The sequence below is a fragment of the Phocoena phocoena genome, chromosome 19, assembly GCF_963924675.1.
Source record: "Phocoena phocoena chromosome 19, mPhoPho1.1, whole genome shotgun sequence".
NCBI lineage: Eukaryota > Metazoa > Chordata > Mammalia > Artiodactyla > Phocoenidae > Phocoena > Phocoena phocoena.
Genome location: NC_089237.1, coordinates 32,326,189 through 32,347,752, shown reverse-complemented (window position 1 = coordinate 32,347,752; position 21,564 = coordinate 32,326,189).

Genomic DNA, 21,564 nt, shown 5'->3' with positions numbered 1-21,564 from the left:
AGGTAGAGTAGCCTTGAAATTCAGGTTGTGCTTGCTCCAAGTACATTCTCCTCCCACGAAGCCTGCGACATCCTGACACTCAATGGAGTGTGCTGACCCTGGCGTGCCCGCTGTCATGACGAGGCAGAGCTCTCTTGTGCCTCCCTCTCCAGAAATGAACATTTCACGAGCATGTACACATCCCAACTTTGCTGGAGCTGGGGTCACCATTTCCAAAAGAACAGTCTCTGCCTAAATGTACGAGGGCTCTAAGAAGTTCAAAGAGATTCCTACTGCACTTATAAGCACTTCTTCAGTTCTCACTCTGTCTAAAATAGAAATGCAATCTCAGAGATGCTTTCATCCGAGAGATCAATCTCCCCGGGCTCCACTCCACACTCACTGTGGAGACAGCATGGTCCTGAGGGTCTGTAGTATGTTGAAGATCCTAGGGTTGGGGCTAGGCTGGAGGTGATGAGAGTTTTAAATTGGCATCACCAAAAACAGGACAGTCATTGTGGTGAGGAGAAATCACAGTCGGACCTCCCTGGTGGTGCAGTGGTTAAGAATCCGCCTGCCAATGCAGGGGACACGGGTTCGAGCTCTGGTCCAGGAAGATCCCACATGCCGCAGAGTAAGTAAGCCCATGTGCCACAACTACTGAGCCTGTGCTCTAGAGCCCACATGCCAAAACTACTGAAGCCCGTGCGCCTAGAGCCACCACAAGAGAAGCCACCACAATGAGAAGCCTGTGCGCCCCAACGAAAAGTAGCCCCCGCGCGCCACAACTAGAGAAAGCCTGAGCAGAAATGAAGACCAAATGCAGCCATAAATAAATAAATTAATTGGTTTTTTAAAAAAGAAAGAAATCACAGTCAAAGAAGGAACCAGAGATCAAGGTAAAGAAGCAGTGGAAGGTGCCCGTTCTGAAGAGCAAGGAAGTAAAATTGCAAGACAGGTCAATGCTGTAGCTGAGATAAATGGGCACTGGAGAGTGAAGTCTGAAGCAGGGTGGGGTGGGGAGCTCTAGGCAGTCTGGACCTACTGTTGTGACGTGGCCTGTCCAGCTGCATTGGTGCCTGGATGTTTGCTTGTTTGAGAGGGGCTCTGCAGGGCTCGAGTCAAATAGGAGTCCCCTGATTTATCAAAGGAATCTCTAGAGTTTGAGTCCAGTGAGATTTAATCTGATGTTGAAGATCCTGTTCAGTCTTCTAACAGTGAGGATACCTTAGGAGATGTCTGAGTCAGCGCAGCATATTCAAGTCATATCCATACTCAAGTATGCCAATGCGATAATTTGATGGGAGAAGCAAGGAGAAGAGAAATACTAAAGTCCTGTTGAGCAAACATTATCAGCATTTCTCTTCAGTTTATCAGCAACCTATCATTACACAAATGAGAATTTCATTACTCCCAAGGGAGAGACTTGATTTCTGAGGTACCTCTAGGACTATGAGGTCAATGGAGACAAATGATCTTTGGCTAAAATTCTGCATTCTTGTGGTATTACTTTGTTTCCAAACACGGAAGCAAAACACTGATCGGGAGTAACCAGGAAAGGAGACTCACCCACCCAGACTGAGTTATACCAATGTCTTTATTATTTGACAGAAGTAGATCATATTGGAGGGAGGTTAAGCTTTGTCTCATGCTGGGCTTAGTCCTGAACCGGGAAGGTGATCCTACTGCTCTTAGAACATGGCATCGGCCCTTTATTGGGCAACCTTGGATTTTTCCATTTTACCCATCAAAAGTAATAGTAATTCTTGAATCAGCCTCTTCAGTGTTTTCCCCTTGAAAGAATAAAAGGATAAAGAGCCTGGATTTGCAGGGCTGGGAGGTCCTTCATGAACAGGCAAAATGTGCCCAGTCATCACAGGGGAAACTTGTGAACCTGACAAAAACCTGTCTTCCAAATCCCTCGAATCCTTCCTCAGAACCAGCCCTACCCTTGTCTTTGTTCTAGATCAGTCATGTATCTGTATATGGTTTTGGTACTCTTTGGACTGGCTTCCTGGCTCCTTTATTTCTGTATTTGGCTTACTTTATGCACTTTCTTGAAAACTGTTTCTGCCTCTTCTCTAGCAACTCACTGGCAACCTTGGCAACTAACTTGAATGCTGCTCTCCCTCTCCGCTTATGCCTCTTCCCCGCTGCTAGGGTTCTGGAGCCTAAATGGACTGGTAATGATAGATGTGCCTTCTCTTCCAACTTGGAGTGTTGACTACATTTGGCAACCTCCTGAAAGTGTTTCCTGAGATACCTCCCCCAGATTCCAGGGGGTATAGGCTCTGACTCATCCACTAGCTGCATGCCAGGAACTTTGCAAACACTGTGCTAAATACATCATATTAAGTCTCCCAACAACCCTCAAGAGGTAATTATTGTTAATTCTATTTAATGGAGAACTTTTGGATTGTGTTCTAGCCATTGTGTTGTTATGATGTAGAGATTCTGTATTCTGTTATATTCCTCTAAAGAGTTTTGATATATTTTATAGCAGGCAGTAACTTGTTGAGACTCAAATTGCACAAGACTCTGTCTTGCCTGTGGTAAGTGACAGCTAAAATCTCAGTTCAACTCTTTTTTCCTTTAGCTGGGTGGTTTGCAGTCTGCTTCATGCACTTATAGTTCAAGGGTCAGCTACAGATATGGGCAGAGTTAATGCACAGAATCTGGGGCTCCCCTACTCTGGCATTCTCCTTTCTAGGCTTCCCTCTTCACTTTCCAGAGTCTGTGGCCACCTTGGATTCTGTCTCCAATTCCTCAGACCAGAAAGATGGCAAGTGTTCTCTTATTCCTTCAGCTGGCCTGTGTCACACTGTGACTATGGCCTACCCTAGAGTTGCAACAAAATGGAGATCTCACCCTCTGTTGAGCTCTTCTTCCAAGTTTCGACTCCTTTCTAAAATCTGCCTGCTTTTGTTGTCTCTTCAGAGACTCTGGGTATATTTTGCCCTTTAAATATTTTGTCCTAAGTTTATAGCTGTTGTTCATGGAGACTGGTCTGCTGGGCACTTACTCCATCACACTGAAAGTAGAACTCCAGAAAATATTCAAAAGATACTATCAATAACTACTACCTTTATCATTATTCTCATGACCAGTCTTCTCTTGCTGAGTCACAGAATCACAGATAGCTTGGGCAGGCATTGTGAAGCAGACAGAAAAAAGGAACCAAGATATATCTCTGGAATATAGCATTAGTACCCCCTCTACAAGGTTTGCAAAGCAGTGGTTCTTTCCAGAACTGCGTGGACGCATCACCCTTTCTGAGTCACCATGTATATGTGGGGAGAAGGAGGCAGGGTCATTTTCTTGAGTAAGGCACAATTGATGAGGTGTTAATTCTTCTCCACCTACATCTCCCTCAGAGGACACATAGCAAACAGCTCTCACCCTGGAGACAGGAGGCTTGCCAAAGTGCATCACATCTGCAGGACGTGACTGGACTGTATTTTGGAGTGACTGAAGAGGCAGCAGCACCACATCCAAGTTCTTTGTGCCTCTTAGTGGGTCACAGAAGAGAGCCAGCTCTCCCTTACAACCCCCCCCAATGGAGCTTGAAGTTTATCTGTGGGACAGGAGCCACAAGGTATGTTTCCCACAAGGAGTATGACTGTGCTCCTGGCAAGGGCCGAAAAGGAGGTGGGACTGCTGTCAGGGAGGCCCTCCACGTCAGAGGACAGCAGAAATTGATATTCCTGACAACCAGACACTCCTTGGGTGCCTCCACAACCCAGAAACCACTCACCATCCACTGCACCAGTTTAAAAATATGAACACTTTATTTCTGCTTCCCCACTGTCCTGACCCCAACAGCACACGTGACAACACAGCCATTATCACTAGTGTCAGGACCAAACCGGGATGACACTGGCAGCAGGAGACTGCAGAGACATGCTTACAAGCCAGATGATGGTCCAAGGGACTGTCATTCATGGAGGTTGACCTCTGCCCCAATTATTCCCCTAAGCTGTACATAGTCAAAAGAAGTCAAAAGGAATGGAATCAGAAAGAGGAGGAAGGGAGAGGTCCAACTGAAAAATGCTGTGAGGATGAGAACGTAGACTAGACATTGTCTAAGATTTAATAAACAGGACAGAGTTAAAAACAGAAAAACAGAAATGACAACAAAAGAAGCTGCCTGCTTTAGGCAGATGGAGAGTTCAGGGCCTATAAAGGAACTTGCAGTTCTAAGGATAAAGTGGGCTTTGCATCTGAGCTTGACTTTACACCTCTTCCACACACAGAACCCCAAATCTAGGTGCTGTAAAGAAGATTGGCAGATTTAACATGGAAATTCAACCTCTGTGGATTGAGAGGCACCCTCCAAAGGTGAAGAGATGAGTGAGAGAGTAGTAGAATCTATTTACAATATATGCATTCAAAAATATATCAACAAAGATGACCCAGAGGAGGGAGACAATTAGGCAAGTCACAAATGCAGACACATGAATGGCCAAGAAACATTAAGAAAAAGGCTTCATTTCTCAAGGATTGATTGAAATGAAAATTAAAACAAGGAAATATCTTTTTTCACCTATTAGACTAACAAAAGTGTAACTGATTTTTAACATCCAGTGTTGATGTGAGATTGGTGGTGGTTGGGGGAGAAGACACTCATCTCATGATGCTGAGGTCCAAGTTAGAATTCTGCAGTCTTTTCAGGGGCAATTAATAGTACCTGTTAGAAGTGAAGTGTGCTTGCCCTTTGAAAAACATTCCACTTTCATGAACCTGTCTTATAGACAGTATTCCAAGGGCATAAGGATAAACATACAAGGGTATTCACTGCTACATGACTTGTAATTGCAAAAAATTAGAGACAACCTAACTGCTCAACAGTAGGGAAACTGTTAAAGAAATTATGGCAAATCCACTCCATTCCGTATCTAGGATTCAATATTCAAGAATACTATTCAGCTATTAAAGAGAATGAAGTACTTCTGTATGAATAACAGAGAAGCTTGTCCAAGACAATTGTTGAGTGGCAAAAGCAAGGAGTTGAATTTTCTATGTGTCAGAACTTTTCCCATTTCATCTTCTATAATTTTATGGCTCTATGATTGGTACTGTTGTCACCATCCCCCATCCCATTTTAACCAAGGAGGCAATCAAGGCCGAGAGAGACTAAGTAAATTTCCAAAGTTGGCTTCAGAATTCATGTTCTTAACTATTATATTTGTGTGTGTGTGTGTGTGTGTGTGTGTGTTTCACGTGTTCATAGAGACATGGAAAGTGTGTGCGTTTGGGAAAGACAATAATACAGTGTATTTCTGTAGGGTGCCACCCAATTCTCTCTTGAAAGCAAACAAGGCTAACGCTCAAAGTGTTAGTTCGGTACTGGTGGCTCATAGCTCCCTCCCTCCCCAGGAACTGCCCTCTGATGAAGGGAGCTGCCTCCTCCAAGTTCACACCCCCTTCTGCAGGGGTTGAGGGATGGCTCACATCCAGTGTATGGTGGAAGGGGTGGCATACAAAGACCCCTTGCCTCCCTTTAGGACAATTCTGACAGTCCATTCCAGCTCCCACGTTCCCCCTATGAATCAACTCCAGCCTTTTTGGAAACCACCTCACAGTTCAACTTCTCCCTCTGCCCAGTCCTGTTTCTTTCACTCCTCTGTGACTCTGGTGACCAAGGGCACTTCTTAGAAACCACTGTGCAGGCTAATCTCCACCTCAGAGTTTATTCCTCAGGGAGCTGGAAGGTGGAGAGTAGAGGGGAGAGGGGACAAAATGACTTCCATTTAATATATATTTCTATTTTGTGTGAATTTTGTCCAGTGAGCAAGCAATACGTATATTAATTTCCAAAAGGCCAATGTAAAGCATAAAAACATAAAATTAAAAAGCATTGCTGTAATTCTATAGCCAAGAAAATTGGGACCCTAGAATCTGACTGGAGATTTGTGTTCAGGAAATAAAATAGCATGCCTTTCATTAATTTTTCAGGGTTCTCATCTGAAAAATATAATGCCTTTCCACTGTGCCCGGATTTTCTCTCCTGATGCAACCAAAAAAAAAAAAAATTTCCTCTTGCTCTTCCAAATTTTGTCTGGAAGTTTTGATATTTTTGAGTCTCCATGAGCTCTGCTGTCAGAGGGTGAAGGAAGCCTGCTGATCTCTCAAATCCCTGCCACAGAGAATAGGATGCACTGAACCTTGTCAGAGTTCCACATTTATTGTATAAAAGCAAAACAAAAGAGCTATGCATTTAGGTCATCGAGAGAGAGAGAGAGAGAGAGAGAGAGAGAGAGAGAGAGAGAGAGAAAGATTTGCTGATCCAACAGAGATTGATGTACTGGTTAGAACAGCAGCCTAGGGGCTTCCCTGATGGCGCCGTGGTTAAGAATCTGCCTGCCAATGCAGGGGACACAGCTTCGAGCCCTGGTCTGGGAAGATCCCACATGCCGCGGAGCAACTAAGCCCGTGTGCCACAACTACTGAACCTGCGCTCTAGAGCCCTCGAGCCACAACTATTGAAGCCCACATACCTAGAGCCTGTGCTCCACAAAAGAAGCCACCTAATGAGAAGCCCGCACACCACAATAAAGAGTAGCCCCCAATCCCTGCAACTAGAGAAAGCCCGCAAGGAGCAACAAAAACCCAATGAAGCCAAAAATAAAATAAATTAATTAAAAAACAAAAAAAGAACAGCAGCCCCGTAATTTTCAGGTCTCCGTTTTACTTGTAAAATCAGTGCCCAGTTTGTCCGTTCATTCTCTGTGTATTCATTCATTCATTTCATCAAAAGTTTATTAAATGTTTACTACATGCTACCCCTTATTCTCTTGGGAGGTGTACTGGCTTAATCATGGTCCGATGAAACAGCATAGTGACTTACTGATTGGTGAATTATTCTCCGGATTGTAGAAGGTACTGTTCATGAACTTGGTTCAGAGGAGGACAGCCTGCCGTTGTACCTCTCACAGAGAGCTCTCTAGGGTTTAGATGAATTCGAGAGGATGTGAATCATTCTAGTCTATAGAAAAAGCTACTGGAGGAATTTCTTTCCTGGGTGATTGCTGAGATTCCATATTATACCATGGGAAACAGAAGTAGGAGATTTCCTGTCAATTTTAGATATCAGTGACATTGTGGTGACTGCTAATGATGGAGGAGCACTTGACCCCTGAAGAATATTAGGGTGAGTGATGAGATTATGAGCTGGTGATCACACATGCAAATGGGAATTGCAGGAAAGCAAAGTAGTCACTTAGGGAACAAAGAAATGAATAAGTAAATGAATGAAACTCAACTGTGCCTAGAAAAACGCTTCTGTAGGGGCTCAATAAACGTCACTAAAAGAAAATGGAGAAACTCAAGCACATGTACTGGGTAACTTTCTACCTCTCCGTCTTTCCTCCAACATACTTTTGAGCACCTACTCTGTGTCAGATGTTAGACCAGGCACTGAAGGCTTTGCACAGGTTAAATCAAACCAATCTTTGCAATTCCAAGCAGAACCATGGTCCACACTCCCTCCTACTCTTCTGTGTAACCAGACCTTTTAAAAGGTGCTTCTGTGTCCAGCGGGTGGGAACTGGGTGAAACAATAAGAGCTCGAAGTCATTTCACATGTCGTTTTTTAACTTAAACATAACTGCTTCTTGAAAATATTCTTTTGATAGAGGATTGCTCTCGGAACAACAGAAGCATTATGTCAGTGCTGTGATGATTGACTATTTTTAGATTCCCAGTTTAAGCAGAGTATGAAAGTGGAGCTGTCCAGGAGTGAGAAGAACAGGCAGCCAGGGAGCAGGGACCGCTGGCATTATGGACACTAAGAGCAGCGGGCTGCTAGAGGAAAACCCAGGCTGACATTCAAGATCAACTGCATTGGAGACTAGATTGGACCTTAGCTAGTGGAAATCACTTTGGAAAGTTCACACATGGTTAGATCTGAGCATCACTTGCTTATTCTTTTTTTTTTTTTTAACATCTTTATTGGAGTATAATTGCTTTACGATGGTGTGTTAGCTTCTGCTGTATAACAAAGTGAATGAGCTATACATATACATATCTCCCCAAGTCTCCTCCCTCTTGTGTCTCCCTCCCACCCTCCCTATCCCACCCCTCTAGGTGGTCACAAAGCACTGAGCTTATCCCCCTGTGCTATGCGGCTGCTTCCCACTAGCTATCTATTTTACATTTGGTAGTGTATATATGTCCATGCCACTCTCACTTCGTCCCAGCTTACCCTTCCCCCTCTCCGTGTCCTCAAGTCCATTCTCTACGTCTACGTCTTTATTCCTGTCCTGCCCCTAGGTTCTTCAGAACCGAGACCGTCATACAGAGTGAAGTAAGTCAGAAAGAGAAAAACAAATACTGTAGGCTAACACTTGCCTATTCTTGAGTAGTCCTCCAATAGCAGTGGAAATGGCATATTTAGGTGAAACCTTGCTGATTTGACACCAGTTGACAAAAAGATGATTCAAATTCAAATGTCCCCATGGAGGAGAGAAGCAGCCAGGTGACACCAATGGCAAACTGGAGAGCCTGCGCTCCAAGGAAGGGATCATCAAATACTAAATTCAAGCCTATTATAACCTTGTGGGAATTCAGGCCCTGAAGTGTCATAACTTGCAAAGTTTCAAGAGAAGCAGGAAATCTTGAACTTTATTGAAATTTCTCAATATTTTTTTTTGAAATAGGCACTATCCAGAGACATATACTGGTTAGGCTCCACCAATGGGGGGCACCAGCTGGTAAATTGTCCTCATAGTCAATGATGTAAAGGAAAACAGAGAAGATGAATATAATGTGCAGCAGGTGTTGTCATGGCAACCAGATAGGGGTCCAGGTGATGCTGAGGCAGTGTAACTTCCTTCCTTCTTTGCTTTTTTCTGCTTTTTGCTTGGCATTTAGAGCAAAACCAAGAGAGGTATTGTGAGAAAAAAGATCTTCTCTTACTTGTAAAAACATGTTTGGTTTCTCTTTCACACTGCTCTCCTGGCTTTTCAGCAACTCTGAGAGGTCATGAGAGACCCTCCTTGTGCCAAGGTGACTTTGCTTCCCAACTTAGGGGTGAGCTGTGTATCCAACCATATCAAGCAGTGCTCCAGAACTTTTTCCACTGGGCAAGGGCCTGGCTCTTCCTGACCTGTTATCAGTGTGCATTTGGGGAATTTGTAGGCAAAGGTGGAGAAATAAAACATGATCCTGTCACCAACCTTCTTTAGTTCTCATAAAATATACCACCTGTTATCCTTTGTCTTCTCCTTTTATTTTCTGGATCTTCATTTTACTTTCAGAGGCTTCTTTTTCAGGTCTGGTGACAGAAAGCCTTCAAGGTTGTAAGATGAAATGGAAATAACTTGACCTGGAAGTCTGGAAGCCTAGGCCAGTTCTGATACAAGCTAACTGAATGGCTTTGGACAAGCCTCTCTGAACTTATTACACCTACAAGAGAGTTATCCTCTCTTGTAATGCAGCAACAATGAGGCAAGAGATCACCATGTTTTCAGGAACCTCAGACTGAGGGACAGAAGTTCTGGGCCTAGTTCAAGCTCTGACATGACCTACATGTGCGATTTTAGCTAGACCACTGCTCCACATCTCAGTTTCCTAATTGGCAAGATAAAGGTGTTGATCTGTTCATCCATTCAACAAATGTTTGTTGAGCTCCTAACAAATGCCAGGCTGTTTAGGGCTTAGACCAATATTTCACGGTCAGCTATTTCACAGTTATATCTTAGCCTTCATTGGTGTAGTAGTTTGAATGTTGACCTGTTGAACAACAGGCTTCAACTCCTGTAACCTCACAAGGCTAATAATATCTTTAGCAGCTCTGCTTAATCTGCCTGGAGGAGGGAAAAGGAGGCAGATGACTGATGGTGGGGTCACTGCTGGCAGCTCCTAGCACAGCTTACAGAGAATGGCCACCACCGTGGCTGTGGCTCTCTTTAGAATGGAGGGTGCTTAGCATAATTTGGCTTCATCTTTGGACCCTCACCACCAGCCTGAGGAGAAAAAATAGTCCTCTTGACATCTAGAGAAGTTTGTATTTGTATATGTATATATGGACGGGGGAGATGAAAGGAAAAGGAGAAGAGGTTTCTGTTTTTGAGAAAAATAGGGCAATACTCTTCACTCTACTGGAACTCATTTGTATCAATTCAGCAGTATATTGTGAACACCCTTCCATCTTTGCGCATATAGATCTATACGCACCTTTTGATGTCTGCTTAATACTCCATCATATGGCATCCCCTGATATGTTTATCCATCCCCCGAGTAATGGACACTTAGATTGCCTGTCAATTTTCACTGCCATCAATAATGCTGCAAGAAATAGATTTGTACACATATCCTTGCACTTGATTATAATTATTTCCCTGGAAGAAATTTCTAAAAGTATAATTGTATATCAGGGCATGCACCCTTTCTTATTTTGATAGTTCAAAAGTGGGCACGTTAATTAACATTCCCATTAACAATGAATTAAAGAGTTTTTTTTTTCTTTCACCAGTAGTGAATAGTATAAATCATTTTAAACTTTGCTAGAAAGAGCAGGGAAAGTGGTGTCATCTTTTTTCTTGCCCCTAATATAATTCAATTCAATTCCATAGATGTATTTTGAGTAGCTGCCAGGTATATGACACAATGATGGGAAGAAGACCCATGTCTGCCTGTATCCCCAGGAAGATGAAGACACTGAAGAGAGGCTCTAGGGTGTAAGGGCAGCACTGTCATTGGGAGCAGAGACTGGGATCCCAGCTGTGGCTTTGCTATTAACCATCCAGGGCACCTCCAGCAGCACCTCCCTGAGTTTCTGTTTCTTCACCCACTATGTGTATGATAATACAGTTGTGCTTGGCACCTACTGGCTGCTACATGTCATCCGCTACCACTACTGCAAGAGAGACTTTGCTAAGTACACACAAAATAAAATGGAAAAATCAGAATGAAAGGTTTCACTCTGGTTGTTGAAGGGGGAGGCTATCTGGGAAAGACTCATGGATTTGAGTTGAACTTGCTTCTTGGTAAGATGGGGCTCCCAGGGAGGGCCGTTGTGGGAAAAGGTGTGAGGAAGAGAATGCTGGGCATACTGGGAGTGGGAGGGGGTACAGGAGGCAATTTGGAGTCACTGCAGCTGAGAATGCAGCGGAGTGAAGTGGGAACACAGTGTAGGGTGTGGCCAGAATGTGGAGGGCTGGATACCAGGTGAGGGTAAGTAGTTTAGTTTCCAACCTATTTGCAGTAGAGAGAAACTGAACATTTTGGAGGAGGAGAAAAACACAGGTAGAGAGCAGTGTTTCACCTGAAAGGTAAACTTCATAAGGATTTCTAACATGCCATATTCAATTTGTTTATGTACTAACTCCTCCTAATAAAACAGCAAGCTAAAACCACAATAAAATAGTAATGTCTCTTTTCTAATCTACAGAAAAAATTTTAGATGTAGAACTGTCCCTGTGTCTACGTTTTTTCTTATCCTTTTGTTTTTCTTTCTTTCTTAAGTCTTGGTACCCACAGACACTGTCTATCCTAGACTCTAAGGTAAAATCATGTCTGGCTTACCATAAAAATGTTTTATAGTGTTCACTTTATGTTAACACACTTACCAATACGTCATGGTATTTACAACAAGCGTGAGGAATTCTAGGCCTCTATCCCTGGGACACACTGGAGAACCATTGTTATACACTATGAGCATCTTCAGAACAGAGGCTGCATTATTCATTCCTGTCTCCCTGAAAGCTTGTTCAGAGTTAGGATACGGTAGCACCTCAAAAAAATGTCTATTGAAGTAAATGAAATATTCACCTCTGTAGATAATGGTAGCACCCAAAAGTGGAGACATGATTAAAGTCCTATACCAACCCAGCCAAGAAGTCGGCAAATGGTTCAACACAAATGACAGACACAAAATAAAAGTGTTAATCAAAATTGCAAAACAAAATGGAGCTGTCAGTATGATACAGCAAATTCACTGAGTTTAAACTGTGCAATTGATATTTCAGCATATATTTTTAAAAATATGGTTTACCTATCAATTAAAATTTATTTTTCAAACATCTCATTTTTCTTCCAAACAAATGAAGTGTATGGATGCATACACACACACACACACACACACACACACACACACAGTCTATTCATTTCTCACTAACTCAACACAAATTACCTTTAATGCTGAATATTCTTTTTACCCCAACATTAGACACAGGAATGGAGACAGACTGTCGAACTAATTTTAACAAATCTGGAGCAGCAGATTCTTTGTTGAAAAAATATTTCCACTTATCAAGAGATGTCATTCCCTGAAGGGAAGTGAACACTGTGTTCAAAGCACTGACTTCTTTATAAATCAAATTGGGGGCAAGCTCATTTTTCCATGTTGATAGCATCCAGATATGAATGACTTCAACCAAATAGGAAGATGCTTAGGATTGGCCTAACTCAAAGTAGCTAGAGAATGCTGTGGTTAATTTCCAAATTAAAGCCACTTCTTTCAAAATATTGTGACTCCAACCTGGGCTTCAGAGATTAATGTATTAACCACTTTAATTGGGAAATAGTCCTGCAATGTGTATGTAACTTTCATGTGGGCACATGGAGAGGTGCCCCCCACCCCACTTAGATAATTTCTGGAGCTAAAATTAAAATGTATCATCGATGGTAACCAACCTTATTTGATGACATTTCCAAATAGTACTTACCTTGAAGGTTTGCAGCAAGATACATAAAAGAAAACAAAATAAAACATTATCATAAAGCAGATTTTATTCAGTACAAAAGAAAAAGAATGCAGCCTTTCTGTACAAGGGCCCGGACCTGGCTGGGAGGAAGGGTTGGTACAAGTTGGACTTTGTCTGCACTATCCCTCTGTCCTACCCAGAGGAACTGGCAAGGGCCTTGCTCTTCCCTTTCTTTTACCTTGTTGGCCTCACAGCCTAGGCACAGAAAGCAAGGTAGACTGTTGGTTTTCTAAGCTGTGTAACAAAGCACCATCAATTCAGTGGCTTAAAACAACATCCATTTATCAGCTCACAGTCTGTAGGTCAGAGCTGGTGGTCTCGACTAGGTGCTCCATGTAGGGTCTCAAGGCCAAGGTCAAGGTTTGTTGGCTGGCTAGCGTCTTGTCCCGAGTGTCTGCAGAGGAATCTGCTCCAGGCTTATTCAGGTTATTAGTAGAATTCAGCTGCATGTGATTGTAGGACTGAAGACCCTGTTTCCTTGCTGGCTGTTGCCCAGGGGTTGTTCTCAACTCTGAGGCCACTGTCTTCTGGCACTTGTGTGTGGTCCTCTCCATCTTAAAAGCCAACAAAAGTTCTTCAAATCTTATGCTTTGAATGGTTCTGCCTCCTGCCAGAGAAAACTCTCCGCTTTTAAAGGACTTATGTGATAAATTAGGTCTACCTGGATAACATTTCTTTGGATGAACTCAAAGCCAATCAATTAATAACCTTAATCACGCCTGCAAAATCCCTCTGCCCTGTAATGTAACATAATCACAGGCATGAAGACTCATCGTATAAACAGTCCCAGGAGACAGGGCAGGGAATCTCAAGGAGCAGTGAGATCCTAGGATTCTGCCTACCATGGGAAGAGTCCTGACTACCAGTGGCCTGGTAGTAAGTCGTTTGCTTTTCTTACTTCGTTTCCACCACTAACAATTTGACAGCTTAGTGGCTAAGGCCTTGGGTTGTGGTGTCAATCTACCTGGGACTTAAAACCCAGCTCCTCAACTGTGGTTGTGACCTTGGGCAGTTTAAAGTCCCTTCTGCTAGAATGTTTGTTTTGAACATGCAAATTGTTCCAAAGACATTGCTATATTAGGGAACAATTCAAGCATAACACAGATTTGCTCACACATAATTTCCTCAAGAAATACTAGGTGAATACGGGAAACTGCACCCAGGAATAAAAACTGCCGTGTGGAAATACTCATAACACGCACATTTCAAACAACGGCCTCCGTCCACTGCCTGTGTTATGAGCCATACCTGTCCAAGAAGGATTATAACTTTCCTTCTGATTTCAGATAACCCTCCTCCACCGCTTCAAGAGCAGCAACCCTTCCAAGGCCACTTCCACAAGTAAACATTAAATTTTTCCAAGGTGAAGTGCCGTATTTATGCAATACTTAAGGTATTTCTTAACCATCTCACATGCTTTAAACTATGCTACTGTTTTTATTAGTTTCCTACCTTCACTGAATGTGAGACTGATAGTTTTTGAGTGTTGTGCCCTGTATGGGTTGGCTTGTGTCCCCTGTCCTAACCCCCAGGGCTTAGAATGTGATCTGATTTGGAAATATGATCTGTTGGAGGTAATCAAGTTAAAATGAGATCATTATGATGGGCCCTAATCCAATAAGACTGGTGTCCTTATTAAAAGGGAAAATTTGGACACAGAGACAGACATGCACAGAGGGAAGACTGTGATGACACACGGGGAGAAATCCATGCAAACGTGAAGGCAGAGGTCAGGGTGAGGCATCAACAAGCCAAGAAATGCCAAAGATTGCCAGCAAACAACGAGAAGCTAGGAAAGAGGCTTGGGACAGAGTCCACCTGACAGCCCTCAAAAGAAACCAACCCTGCTCACACCTTGACTTCAGACTTCTAGCCTCCAGAACTGTAGCACCTGGTTTCTGGTACTTTGTTATGGCAGCCCTAGGCAACTAATATTGATACATACCCCAATCCATATTTTCTTATAAGCCATGGTTTTTATTGCATTATTTTGCATAGCAAACTTGTAAAATCTTTAGCATAGTAATAATTTTTAGGAATGCATATGTTGCACTATAGCAGAAATGACTATACTTCAATGCCATTTCAGTTTTCTTTCTTACTAAATGGGCCTTCATGTGATTATCGTGAGGACTAAATGAGATAGTTACCTATAAAGTGTTAAGAATGAAATAAGCACCAAGAATGCAAGCTGTCATTGCTACCATCATTAGACTTTCTAGTTCAAAACTGAATTTGGGGCAACTCTAAACAACAGCAGTGAGGGTTAAATGGTGCTCCAAGCTCCAAATACACAGCCTAAAATCTCCATACGATGGCATGCTCTATTACAGACTTATGGAAATGGCCGCTTAGAGAGATCCAGGGACTGTGCAAACAAGAGAACTCAGATGCTAAATATAGGGGTCTCCTCAACACTTAGCCAATGTGGATATTGATAAGGAATGTTGCTAATTTGGAGAAATAGGCCTTTTAAGAGTAGCATCACTATTTTCAACCTCTCTGATAAACCAGCATCAGGACAAGTCCAGGGGAAACCTTCCCAGCTGGTTCCTGAACTCCTTACTTGTTAATTTTTTTAAGATTTATTTATTAGTTATTTATTTTTAGCTGCATCGGGTCTTAGTTGTGGCATGTGGAATCTTCTTTGAGGCATGCGGGATCTTTTGCTGCAGCACGTGGGCTCTTCATTGTGGCATACGGGCTTCTCTCTAGCTGTGGCATGCAGGCTCCTGGGCATGTGGACTCTGTAGTTGTGGCGCGCGGGCTTAGTTGCCCCGCAGCATGTGGGATCTTAGTTCCCTCAGGGACTGAACCCGAGTCCCCTGTATTGTAAGGGGGATTCTTTACCACTGGACCACCAGGGAAGTCCCTGAACTCCTTATTTTGGACAGGTGTTCTAGAGAGCCAGCAAAGCCAGAGAGAAAGAAGCCAGGCTTTGCATTTCAGAGAAGGACCTACGCCTTGAATGGGAAGGATGCTGAGTCCATACGAGAGCCAGGAAGCATTGGGATGGTCAGGCCTCTGAGATGAGCCACAGGCATGGGCATGGAGGGGCTCAGCAAACTGTCTGACTTAGGTAAGTCACTAGATGTCCAGAGAAATAGGACATCCTGGGACCAGAGTTTCCCAGCCGGGGCCCAGGATTTCAGCCTGATGTAACTGAAAGAACATGGGCTCTTTGGAATCAGAAAGGCCTGGTACAAATCCCAACCCTGCTGTTTATTAGCTATATGAACTTAGAGAGTTTACCTTATTTCCCCAGGCCTCAGTTTCTTTGTCTGTAAAGTATCCATAATATCAGTTAATGTCTGAGGTTGTAGTTAGCACTAAATTAAAGAAAATTAATGAAAGAGCCTGTCCAGGCTAAGTGCCCAATAAAAGATAGGTCCACATTCGTCCCTTCTCCACAGCTACTTTGAACTACCTTTCTACTGGGCATAGCTCTTCCCACGCCAGCTGGAAAGTAGGTTGCGGTCATCTAATAGGAGAGGGATGCAAGGCTCTGACTGATAGCTGGGACTTTACTGTCCCATGTTCTTTTTTTTTTTTTTTTTTTTTGCGGTACGCGGGCCTCTCACTGTTGCGGCCTCTCCAGTTGCGGAGCACAGGCTCCGGACGCGCAGGCTCAGCGGCCATGGCTCACGGGCCCAGCCGCTCCGCGGCATGTGGGATCTTCCCGGACCGGGGCACGAACCCGTGTCCCCTGCATCGGCAGGCGGACTCTCAACCACTGCGCCACCAGGGAAGCCCAGTCCCATGTTCTTGATGGTTAGTTAAGATCCTCTTATGCACAACTCATCTCTCAGAATCTTCTCCTTTCCCATGCTCACCCTAAATGGTCCTGAGACTGAAATTTGAATTCAAATCTGCTTGATAGTCCCAAAGTACTTTGAACAGTCAGGGCTGCTTTTATCAGAAGGAACCCTAACCAAAGTGGTATCAGACCTTTACTGAAGGTTTGGGATAATGGAAGGGGACTGTAGAAATAGTATAGGAAAACAAAATCCAAGATGAAATATCCCTGCCATGAAAACCATGGCCCTTTACCTGCCACCAAGAGTTTCTTGCTAGTCACACTCCCACCCCCGCCCTGCCTTACGTCCCAGCCTGTCGTCCTGTCACTGCGTCTCTCTATCAATCACCCTCCTCCCCTCCCCCTCCCCTGCCACCTGCTTGTAAACTCCCAAATGCCTGTTTCTTTCTTACTAGAGAGTTTTAGTGTGTCATATCCCATGCCCACCAAAATCTCATTCTAGGCATATCTGTGCATCTTTAAAAATCCATCAGTTGTTGGAACACAAGTCAGATCATATCATTCTTGAGCTCAGAATCTTCCAGTGATTTCTCATCACAGTGTAAAAGCAAAAGTTCTCTGCAGCCCTACATGATCTTCACCACTGCACACCTCTGGGCTTCGTGTCACACCTTCTAACCCGCACTCTCTGTAAGCCAGCCACGCTGGCTTTCTTGCCCTTCTTTTCACAGGACAGGTGTGCTCCAGGCTCAGAGTTCTCTGCTGTTCTCTCTGCCTGAAACACTGTTACCCCAGATTTCCTATTTCTTCCTCATATTATTTAGATTTCTGTAGTGTGTTAAGTGAGGCCTACCCCCCAAAGTTATATCCATGATCTAATCCCCTGAATCTGCGAATGTTACCTTATATGGGAAAAGATGTGTTTTGGTTAAGGATCTTGAAAAGAAGAGTTTATCCGTTACCTGAGAGAGCCCTAAATGCATCATAAGTATCCTTATAAGAGGGGGGCAAAGGGAAAGTAGATGCACATAAAAGAGGAGGTGATATTGCCACGAGACTGGTGACAGTAACCAGAAGCTGCAAAAGAACAGATTCTTGTCTAGAGTTTTGAGAGGGAGGATGGCCCTATCAACAATTTTATTTTAGATTTCGGGATTTCAGACCTGTGAGAAAGAGAATAAATTTCTATTGTTTGAAGACAGCCGGTTTGTGGTAACTTGTTATAGCAGCCCTAGGAAACTAGTACAGTCTTTTCTCAGATTTCACATACTCAGAGAAGTCCTACAACCACCCCATGTAAAATAGCCCCCTCTACCTGGGTGTGGGTGCACGTGCGCACACACCACTTTAACCCCATTACAGCCACAGTTTTACTGTTCTTCATAGCATTTTTGTTCATAGCATGTATCACTTTTTGATGTATAATATACTTTCCAGTTTATTTATTACCATCTCCTACTCTACAATGTAAGCTCCATAAGGACAGGGACTTTATTAACCGATGTGTCTCCAGAGCCTAGAAAAGTACCTGGCTCAAAGTGAAATCATGCCAAATATGGATTGAATAAGTGAATGGAGGAGTTCACCTTTAATTGCATAAAGAACCAGCAAAAGCTCTGAAATTAGAATTTATATTTTAACACCTAAGAGCAAACATTACCCCCACCTCTATAATCAGAAAAGTCATAATAAATACATCTATTCTACTGCTGTCCAGAGCAAATCTTTAGAGATCAGAAGGTGCATGTGTTTGTATGTGTGTTGGGAGGTGGATGGGAGGAAGAGAAGAACAAAGTGTTTTTCCAGCAACACCTTAATTAAACAGTGCCAAGATCACATGCCCTGGGCTTAGGAGGAGAGAGAGCTGCTGCTTTCAGCCTGTCCACACCTGCCAGGCTGTTCTTTGCCACTTTGCAATTTGCCCAGCAGGTTTGGAAAAGGAACAGTAATGGATGGATAGTCTTACCTTGTCACAACTCAAAAGTGACATGCTATTTTTCTGTGCACCAATTTTCTAACCCAGGAGCCTCTATGAGCAGTGGATTAAGTGGGGAGAAAGCAATTTCTGTTTAAATGCTGGGCCTTGTTAGTCAAACAGGGCACAACAGAGACTTTTACTTAAAGCACATGGGAAGGGAGTGATGGATCAGATCACAAGTTACTTAAGTGTTTAATTTCCTGGCTTTATTCCTTCACCAATGTTTCCTTTAGCACATTTTGAAAATCAGATGAATAGTGATTTTAGTTTGGGAAGAGTTGGTAATATTTGGAATTCCAAGCTTCCTGTCTTTCCCTTCTTCTCAATTCACTGGTCTGGGTCATAGTGCTTCCATGACACTTCTGGGGGTGTTCCACAAGTGTAGATTAAGTGCCTACAGGTGTTATGCCACCTAGTGTTTCACTCTGGGGATACAAAGGTTGATTAAACCCAGTTTCCATTTGCCAGAAGGCTCTTGTTCTCCTGGAGAAGTCAGAAATTTAGACAAATCACTACAACAGTGTAATCAGTCCATAGGAGGCCACATTGGAATTGAGTCTTAAGGAATGAGTAGAAATTCGCCCTACAGAATATAAGGGAAAGTAGTATTTCCCTGGTGGTACAGTGGTTAGGAGTCCACCTGCCAACGCAGGGGACATGGGTTCAATCCCTGGTCTGGGAAGATCTCACATGCCATGGAGCAACTAAGCCTGTGAGCCACAACTACTGAGCCTGCGCTCTAGAGCCCATGAGCCACAAATACTGAAGCCCGCACACCTAGAGGCTGTGCTCTGCAACAAGAGAAGCCACCGCAGTGAGAAGCCCCGCACACCGCAGTGAAGAGTAGCCCCCGCTTGCCGCAACTAGAGAAAGCCCGTGTGTAGCAAGAAAGACCCAATGCAGCCAAAAATAAATAAATTAAATAAACAAAAAACATTTTTTTAAAAGAATATAAGGAGAAGGAGGTTCCTGGTAGAGGGTCAACAAAACTGAGGAAAGCCTTTACTCCATTTGAGAAACTGCCTATAGTTCTGCATGGCTGGAGTGAAGTGTGATGAGAAAGGGTGGGGGTGGTGCTTGAAGGGCAAAAAAGGACCAGGTTATGAGGGATTCCGCCACGCTAAGAGATTTGGACTCTACCTTGAGGGTGATGTCACAGAAGGGTATTACGTGGAGAATGACTTGATCACTTCACCCTTCTCAGGGTGTAAGGAAGACAGACGAGGGAGACAAGAGCAGAGGGGTTGAGACTGGTTTAGTGGCTATAGCAATATTTCAGAAAGAGCTGAAACTCTAACAAAGAAAATGGTGATAAACACAGAGAAGATGGGATGGTCCAAAGGACATTAAGGAAGTTATAATAGGACTTGGAGACCAAGCAGATATGGAAAATGAGATTATGGAAGGAGTGTACGATGGGTCCTGGGATTCCAAGTTTAGGTGCCAGTCACCTTTTCTGGTGATCATTACAGTTGATGAAATAGGAGAAGTCTCTCAGAGCCAGTCAGTAAGCATCACCTAGGGAGCCACACTATGTTTGGAGACAGTATTGCCTCTCAAGTTGTGGAACACCATTGCATTACATAAGCAAACTATAGCACAGAGAGGACATTAGTGTAGTAATCAAAGTTACTCTGGCGTACATCTAACGAACCACACGATAATTATATTATGGCATGTTAATTAAGCAGTAACAGTAAACAGTGGCTATAACGATAGTTCTTGATATTCTATTTCTAAAGCTAATACCAGTATCTTTGCCATTACCTAGAGAGAGTGGAAGTCCTGGGAGGCAGTAGGGTCACCAAGAATTAGTAGTCTTATAATATCACTTCCTTCCACCAAGCCCAGATTTCCAGCTGAAGCCATTGCCTCAGTCTCATTCTCAGTTCATCCCGTTTCCCAAAACTTAGGGTTTGGCCAACCTGTCAAGTGGGACTCTCCGACCGGCTGTGGTTTAAATTCTATCTGGTTCTTCTTGGATTAAGAACACAGACTCTTGAGAAAGGGCTGTTTACCACTGTCTTCTCATCAGAACTCCTCCCTCCCCACTTCATCATATAGGAAAGGAATCACTGTCACAAATGAATGCTTCCCTTCTCTTCTCCCAGAGCAAGACCAAATGCCCCAAAACTTACATCCTCATCAACTTACACTTTAATCACTTAGATATTCATTTTTCTCCAAACCATGATTATGGGGATTCCTAGTGTTACCTGAGTCAGGAACCTCTCAGCAATTCACAATCTAATGAAATCTTTCTAACCTGGTGTTATATGATGGTGATACTCAAAGTGTGGTCCATGGACCCATGTGAGTCCTCAAGAGTAAGTACTTAGAAAATTAGAGCAAATTGTCATTGCCACAACTTCCAGCATGTTCAGTAGATATTTCTCATGGAATAGGACACAGACCAGTTTGGATAGAGTCACATTTGTGTGGTGAATTGTATATTTCCTGAGATGAGGGACCAGGTATTGGTCAGTGGAAGATTGGGATGCAAAAATAAAACTGGCCGTTGACCAAAAATAGTTTAAAAAGTAGTGGTTGATTGGCTATTTGCATCAAAACGCCTGGAACACCAATGAAAAATGCAGATTCTGCATCCAGCCTGAGACTTAATGAGTCAGAATCTCTGGAGGTGGGGCTGTAAGTTCTACATTTTAAACAAGGAACTTAGTTGCTCCTTCATACTAAAGTTTGAGAAGTACCACAAACATTTACCAGTTGGTTTTGTTGATTAGAATATAGTTTTGAAAGACTCTATTCCCATGTCAGCCAGTTATTGTCCTCCTTAAGGGCACAGACTGCATTCATTACCAAGGAGTGCCTCTGGGAGTCCATCTCCAACACTTGAAAAATGCACCAATATTCTAGTGAAGTCATATCATAGTTATGTACAAAAAAAGAACTCACAGGGCTTCCCTGGTGGCGCAGTGGTTGAGAGTCTGCCTGCCACTGCAGGGGACACGGGTTCGTGCCCCAGTTTGGGAAAATCCCACATGCCTTGGAGTGGCTAGGCCCGTGAGCCATGGCCACTGAGCCTGTGCGTCCGGAGCCTGTGCTCCGCAACGGGAGAGGCCACAAGAGTGAGAGGCCCGTGTACCGCAAAAAAATAAAAATAAAAAGAACCATTGAAGAGA